This window comes from Poromitra crassiceps (assembly GCF_964638095.1).
Source record: "Poromitra crassiceps genome assembly, chromosome: 11".
Lineage (NCBI taxonomy): Eukaryota > Metazoa > Chordata > Actinopteri > Beryciformes > Melamphaidae > Poromitra > Poromitra crassiceps.
In genome coordinates this window covers 40619244-40627222 of record NC_139643.1, presented here as the reverse complement: position 1 = coordinate 40627222, position 7979 = coordinate 40619244, and the positions used below count along the sequence as shown (strand labels likewise).

Below are 7979 nucleotides of genomic sequence, written 5' to 3'. Positions count from 1 at the left end.
CTCTGGGTGGAAAGAAAATCAGAATATATCAAGTTAAAGAACAGCATGTGACATCTGGCACAAATGTCCACTTGGACTCAAGAATAAAAGGTCAAAGTTCAAGGTCACGGTAGTCTCGCTGGCCAGCCTCCCCTCCCTACCGTGAGAAGAGTCTGACGGCGCAGGTCTCCATTGTGGGATTGCGATGGGCGGCGCTTGGCGGCAGTGCCCTTGGAAAATTGTTTCCAACAATCCAACTTGCCATTTTCAGCATGTAGCAATGAGCTAGCGCGTAGGTTTCCGCCGTTAGCTTGCTAGCTAGTTAGCGTTGTTGTTTTCACTGAGGCGGCAGAGCACTGTTTACAGCGACACACAGGGAGGAGGGAGCGGAAGCCACTCTGATTGACATGGTCGGAGCGACGGAGCCAATGACAGAGCTTGTAATAAGCCGGGAGCGGACATCCGGACGCGACTGTAACAGTCGCTCCAATGGGGAGCAGCTGTGGGGAGCAGCTGTAGAGCAAGGAAGGGCTTATCCCAGTCGCCTGTTTCTGTGCAGCCAGACGACTCTCACCGAAGGGAGAGGAGGCTGGCCAGCAAGACTATGGTCACGGTGACCTCACAAAAGGTCATAACCAAAAGGCCATAATCAAGAATTCAATGTGCTGCAAGGCATCCAGTCTGCCAGAAAGCCATTAGAAGAAGAAGGGGTGTTGGGCATGCAGGTTTCTCTGCATTACACCTACAGCCCACTGGGAGATTGGATGGGGCCTCAGTATGTGAGCTTCTTGGGAACCTCCCATGGAAAAATCTCACGGCCAAAGTGGCCATAAGTTGCTGTACTCTGGTATATGGGCTTCTTCAGGTCAAGCTCCTTGACGATGACTCCTGGACGGAGGTCGAAGTTCTTCTTCACAATGTCCAGCAGCTCCCTCTCACTCCTCTGGGATGTCTGATAGTGGAAGATGGAGATAGATAGGGGATGGGCAACTCCAATGACATATGATACCTGGACCAGAACCCGCTTGCAGAGCCCAGCTTTCACCAGAGACTTGGCCACCCAGCGGGCAGCATAGGCAGCGGAGCGGTCTACCTTTGTGTAGTCCTTCTCAGAAAATGCTCCGCCACCATGGGCCCCCCACCCCCCATAAGTATCCACAATAATCTTACGACCCGTCAAACCGGCATCACTCTGTGGTCCTCCAATGACAAAGCGCCCGCTGGGCTGCAGGTGGTATATGGTGTCTTCATCCAGGTAGTGACTGGGAACCACAGCTTTCACCACTTGCTCCTTCAGACACTGGCGCATCTCGTCCAAACGAACAACCTCATCATGCTGCACAGAGACCACAATAGTGTGCACACGCAACGGGAGCATGGCGCCGTGACCCTGTCTGTACTGAACGGTCACCTGAGTTTTGGAGTCTGGTCGTAGCCATGGCAGCGTTCCATTACGTCGCAATTTGGCCATCTTGTCATTGAGCTTGTGAGCCAGAACAAGGGTGAGTGGCATACACTCCTCAGTCTCATCAGTGGCATATCCAAACATCAGACCCTGGTCACCAGCCCCCACATCTTCCTCCTTGCGGTCCAGGTGAACGGACTGAGCAATTTCAGGGGACTGTTGGTCCAAAGCCACCAGCACATTGCAGGTCTTATAGTCAAAGCCTTTGGAGGAGTCGTCATAGCCGATGTGCTTGATCGTCTCCCTCACAATGTTCTGGTAGTCGACGTTGGCCCTGGAGGTGACCTCCCCTGCCAGCAGGATCATCCCCATCTTAGCAACAGTCTCACATGCTACTTTGGCATCAGGGTCCTGCTTGAGGTGGGCATCCAGCACAGCATCACTGATCTGGTCACAAATCTTATCTGGATGTCCCTCTCCGACAGATTCAGAAGTAAAGAGGAAACAGTCTCCATTAATAAGCGAGTCATGAAAGCCGTTCATCTTAATGAATAAAACCGCCGGAGAAGACACTAGCTAGAAAATTAGCAGTTTAGTTATGCGATCTCAGTGTGTCTGGTTGATTTAGTTGTCTAACGTGTTGTTGTGTATTATAGGCTCTTCTGGATGACAAAGCCGGGATTGGCTGCAGAGAAAGCATCAATGATTTGTGATGCAAATCGTGACATCATCAGTGATATCATCAGTGATGTCATAAATCCCACATGTTGCACCCATGGCGCATATCCCCGTCGCTGGAAGCTTGATGACATCGACGGTGGGTCTGACTACGTGACGTGGCTACGTGGTCCAACGGGTATTGGAAGTTCTGACGCAGTATTTCCATGTTCCGCTCTAAATTGCCTTCCAGTGCATCTGTGTGGAAAAACATACATGCCTACAAACATGGACGGCTAATAAGCTACTATCAAGCACAAATCAACTGTATGGGAATCGAAATGGCAACTAAATGCTGTTTCATAACCAGTGTTGGGCAAGTTACTTTCAAAATGTAATATACTACATATTACTAGTTACTTTACAATATTACTTTCTGTGTAGAGTAACTCGTTACTTATTACACTACTTTTGCATTACTTTTACCTAAACAACAGCAGCAGCAGAATGACATTGCCGTCCCGGAACCATCCCCCCCAAAAAATTCAACCGCCTTGAAATCAGTGTAAACAATCCAAAATTCGAAATGTTATTCTTTTCCTTTGTTATTGTCATCTATAGTGGTTATTTGCATAAAAACACACAGTTTGATTAGGAAATAATTGTATCTTTTTTAAATATGTGCTTTGATTTGATCAAATGTAACTCAATTTGTAACTTGAGTTACTTGACAAAGTAACTGGTATAATATTACTGAAATCCTATAAGTAATAAGTGATATTACTGAGTTAGTGCTAAAAGTAATGTATTACATGTTACTTTTGTAATGAGTTACCCCCAACACTGTTCATAACACAAACACTAGCTACATCAAGTGAAACATTTGTGAAAAAGTACCTTCTCACTTATCAGAGTGTGTCTTGTGTCTTTGTGCGCCGCCATGTTGATTGTGACGTCAGAGTGTTTATCTCTTGGTGGATGCTGCCCGAGTTTCCGACTCGGAATTCCGTCTTGAATCACCGTTCCATTGCACTTTTCCCTTGCAACAAAGGGTGAGAGAGGCTGGGCGAGGATGGGATTTGAAAGGGATATTGGGAACAAAAGGAGATAAGGTGTGGATTGTACAGAGAGGGGTGATTTAATTCTTAAAAGTTACAGGGTTGTTTAATATAATTTAGTTTTAGTTTGTTTGTTTTTTCCTTTCTTTTATTTAATTTATTTCATAGACTGATGTAGGAACCATTTGAGCCTGTATTGCATACTCCGGTACAGTAGGTGGCGGTATGCTCCTTAACAATTGGATTGCAATCTGCCAAAAAACGCAAAGAAGAAGAAGAAGAAGAAGGCGCCTGACGCGTGATTTCTAACCCCACATAGGATAAGCAATAACCACGCCCTGTGGCGCCGGGATTGGCCAGGAGCAACACTGGAGGGCACGCAGCCCAGCGATTTCATGAACCAACTGAATAGCTCTTGAGAACGGACAACGATTTCGAGAGCGGACATAGAGAGCGGACATTGAAATTAATTATGGTCACCTACCTTCCTTAGCATAATAATAATAATAAGTATAATAATTGTACAATGTACACAATCTACAAAAACATGCAATAATATAAACGGTGTTGTGTTCACGTTCATAGCTCATATAATATAATGTATCATATCGTTAATTTCAAGCTCAATTCTTACCCAGAGAAAAGGTAGGCCTACAGCACTGAAAATGTAACAAGCAATAGTTTTTTAAACATCTTTATTTTAAAAGATGAAAAACCCCAGGTGCTTTGTCCCAAGCTTCAATGCTCCTGGCCAATCCCAGCGCCACAGGGCGTGGTTATTGCTTATCCTATGTGGGGTTAGAAATCACGTGCAACGTCCACACAGGAGACAAACCATTTAAATGTCCAGTCTGTGGTAAGAGTTTTCGTCAGAAAATAACCTTGAAAAGACACATGACAGTCCACACAGGAAAGAAGCAATTTAATTGCTCTATCTGTGGTAAAAGTTTGCGTCAGAAAGAACACTTGAAAAGACACATGAGAGTGCACACAGGAGATAAACCATTTAAATGCTCACTCTGTGGTAACAATAAATATTTTGCTGATAAACAAAACCTGAAGAAACACATGATTATCCACACAGCACAGGCCACTTAATATTGGGCTGGACAATAATTCAATATTATCATTGTCTATCAGTGGAAACATTGTGAGACCATTGATCGAATTATGGTCATAACAATTCTGTTCTAAATTAATGATAAAATGCAAATCATTAGTGTCTCAAAATTTCATGAAACAAATGAGGGAATATTATTTGAAAATTACATGTTTGTTTGTATCTTATCCTGCATTTCAAATTGTGATGAACATCAGTATCGTCATATATTGCTATTGAAAAGTTGCATCAGGCATTGATGCCTCATGAAGCTCATTGAGATTGAGGAAAAGTGGAGGCTGTTCAGGATGGTTGGAAGATGGAGATCATCAGTTTACATCAAAGCAACTGTGTATTTCAAAATCTACTGTAACAGTCAAAACATTCACTGGAAAGTTCTGACTCAAAATATCAAATGGCTAATCTGTCAGAGAAGGTTTGCTACTACTTTGATACTTTTTGTATCTTTGTCATTACTTAGGCTAGTATACAATCAGCAATGTGTGAATTTAGACTGTAATTGGACTTGCTGAGTTATACAGTTGTTACCACTCTTCCCAGACACTTCTATTATAGCAGGTAGAATAAATGTAATACTTGAATGTATAACTATATAAATTATAACTCTATAACTATCTATCATACTGGGCACAAAAACACGCAGACATTTTCCTTAAGAAACTAGACCTGTTTCAGCTACAGACCCTCATTTACAATCAGTTTATTTACATTACTTTAAATGCAATGTAATCCACCCCTCCATTACAATACAATGAGGGATTTTAAACTGGCTTTTAAACTAAATCTGTGTCTTGGTTAATTCATGTTAGCAGTGGCCCTCAAGGTGGCTGCCTAGATAGCGGTGGCCACATTTTATTTGTTTAATAAACATTTGCCAGTCAATGTGTGGCTGCCTATTTTTCTGTGAAAGTAAGTCTCACTTGCCAGACTATCTCCCTACTAGTAATGGTAACCGCTTGTCAGGTTTTGAATGCCAGGTCCTATGAGGCCATTTACACCTGGCGTTAACATGTGTTTTATGTCATCCGATTGCAATCAGATTGTGTTTTATCACTTGAAAGTACAGGAGTCAATGTGTACCCCCAAAACGCATTGAAGAAGGATTGCAATCTGATCGGCCAAACCACCTCCGGAGGTGGTCAGGGATGCATTGTGTACACATTGAACACAAGTGTAAATGCAATGTGTCCTCTCAATCTGCATTCAGCAACTTTATGCGGATTGAGAGGACACCCATTTCTGAAAACGCATGTTAATGCCAGGTGTAAATGGAATCAGGCTAATGTAGTCAAGTACAATCTGATTGCAATCTGATGGCAGAAAACACATGTTAACGTCAGGTGTAAATGGCCTCTATGTTGCTCACTGGGTAGTGGGTACTAGAGCAAGAGGATAGCATGCAGTTGTCCTCATCAACACTAGTTGGTGGACACGTGTTCGGAATGGGACCCAACAGATTTCATTCCCCAATCATTTCTCCATAGATCAGGGGTTCCCAACCTTTTTTGGCTTGTGACCATGGCACTTTGATGTCACAAAAATCTAAGGACCCCAGACATTCAAATTCCAACATCAGTAATATCAGTCACATCATCAGTGATGATGTAACAGTATGCTGACTTTTTTCTCAGAATTCTTACATTAAAATCTGAATACCGACAACTGGTGTGGGTGCAATTTCGGATCTTCTACAAGATCGGCTCAGCCACGCCTTGTAATTGGCTGTACGTCGGGCACGTGGGATTAATGTGGTCAAAAATTGCCGACAGTTTTAGATTAGCTAACAAGCTAAGCTACTGATGTTATCAGACACGAATAGACATTAAAAATATGAATCATACAAACATTCAATGATCATGATTCAAGTACAGGACCATTTGTCATAAACTTCCTGAAAATAAATTTGTGAGTTTCTTCATCTGTAGTTGTGGACCCCAAGTCGAGCACTTCCGGTAGTGCGAGCCGATCCTGTAACGGGCCAGGGTTTCTCCACGGACATGATCCTGACCCCCATATGTCAATCTAGAGGACTTTGTATTTTGCACTTTATAATTATTTGTGATTGTTTTGCTGTACTCCTTGTCTTCTACTATTGATGTGACCGCTGCGCTGCATACTTGCACTAAGTCAAATTCCTCATTTGTAATCTAGCCATTAGGCTACATTAATCTATCGCCCGTTTCATAACTTGTTCCCTTACTTTGCAAAAGGCACCGTGTTGTAAAGCTATGTATGTGGGATTTTCTCCTAAACCCAAAGAAGGCCAAAACATATGTGAAGTCATATCTCAAGTGGAACAAAATAGGCCAAGCAAAACACATGTGAAGTCATATCTCAAGTGGAACATTGACTGGATTGTTAGTTCTTCCTAAGCTTTTGTCACATCACTCAAGTTTATTATTATCCTTGCTGAATTGTTCATGACCTGCCAGAGGGACAACGTGACTGTAACACACATAGGAGACACACACACACACACACACACACACACACACACACACACACACACACACACACACACACACACACACACACACACACACACACACACACACACACACACACACACACACACAAAGTGACCGGAAGAATGGCACTGATACTGATACTGATACAAGCACATGCGTGCACACTGCACACACACACACACACACACACACACACACACACACACACACACACACACACACACACACAGAGAGAGAGAGAGAGAGAGAGAGAGAGAGAGAGAGCATCTATCTTTAATGCTTCATCCAACAGAAATGAGTAATACTCTGCTCTCACCTCTGGCCCACCACCTCTCTCAGAAATCTGGCAGGGGTTTGTGAAAATGTTATGCAACCTGTCTTTCACAACCCATGGGCCTCACAGTCCCTACTCATTCATAAGATCAACGCTCGTTTCCCACTGCGTGATTCAACATTGTTGGGCTCTGAAGGCACCCTGTCTTTGTAACCAGGCATGTTCCATTGAGCTAAACAATAATCCAGCTGTATTTGATGTGGTGTTTGTCCTCCTTCTTGTCTATAAGTAGGCTGCAGCCGTTTACACCGCTTCGGGACCTGGGGACATAAGCAATGCGCAATGGCAGGAACCCGGAATCCGGTACCGGCTACGTACAGTATGTGCCAGGAAAATCTTGCGTGTAGCGCCTGATAACAATGTTAAAAAGTTAGATAGTACATAAAACAAAACGTTGATGCAATATGGCACCGCCGCCATCACCGCCGGCGACTAGTTATCGTACACAAATCGGCGAATTGGCGTTTCAACGGGGGAACAATAAAAATGTGGCAGATATACGGTTGACATGTTCCGGTGTCTAGGGCGGAAAGAGGTGTAATTCATAAGAGGGCCTGGTGACGCGCGGTTAGTTTATAAGGCTCTGAATAGCCCTGCTTCACTGCTTGTGCCATATCAGCCAGTGGGCTTTTTGTTGTTCCCCCCTGTACACAAAGCACAAGAAGCTGCATTTAGTTGAATATGCTCCAAACAGATGGAATGCTCTTCCAAGTGACAGAGATGCCCCAACGCTTAGCTTTTTTAAAAGTAGACTTAAAACCCTTCTTTTTACTGTTGTTTTTAATTAGGTCTTTTGACCTAAGGCACCATGTTGCGTTTGCAGAGCAAATGTCTCCTCCTATTACCTGAATTGATATGCACTTTAAATGTTCTATGTCCTCCGTGTGTTTTTATGTATGATGAAACAGACCGTTCTCACTCCCAACTTGTCCTATACATGACCCACAACACGTTCTGT

At 43.5% G+C, this 7979-nt stretch overlaps 1 pseudogene across 1 annotated transcript; it reads right to left on the bottom strand.

Moving 5' to 3' along the window:
- Positions 1–751: 751 nt before the first annotated feature.
- On the bottom strand, positions 752–1927 carry LOC310785024 (S-adenosylmethionine synthase pseudogene; annotated as a pseudogene). The gene has a single exon. The product of its transcript is annotated as an S-adenosylmethionine synthase pseudogene (transcript).
- Positions 1928–7979: the final 6052 nt, after the last annotated feature.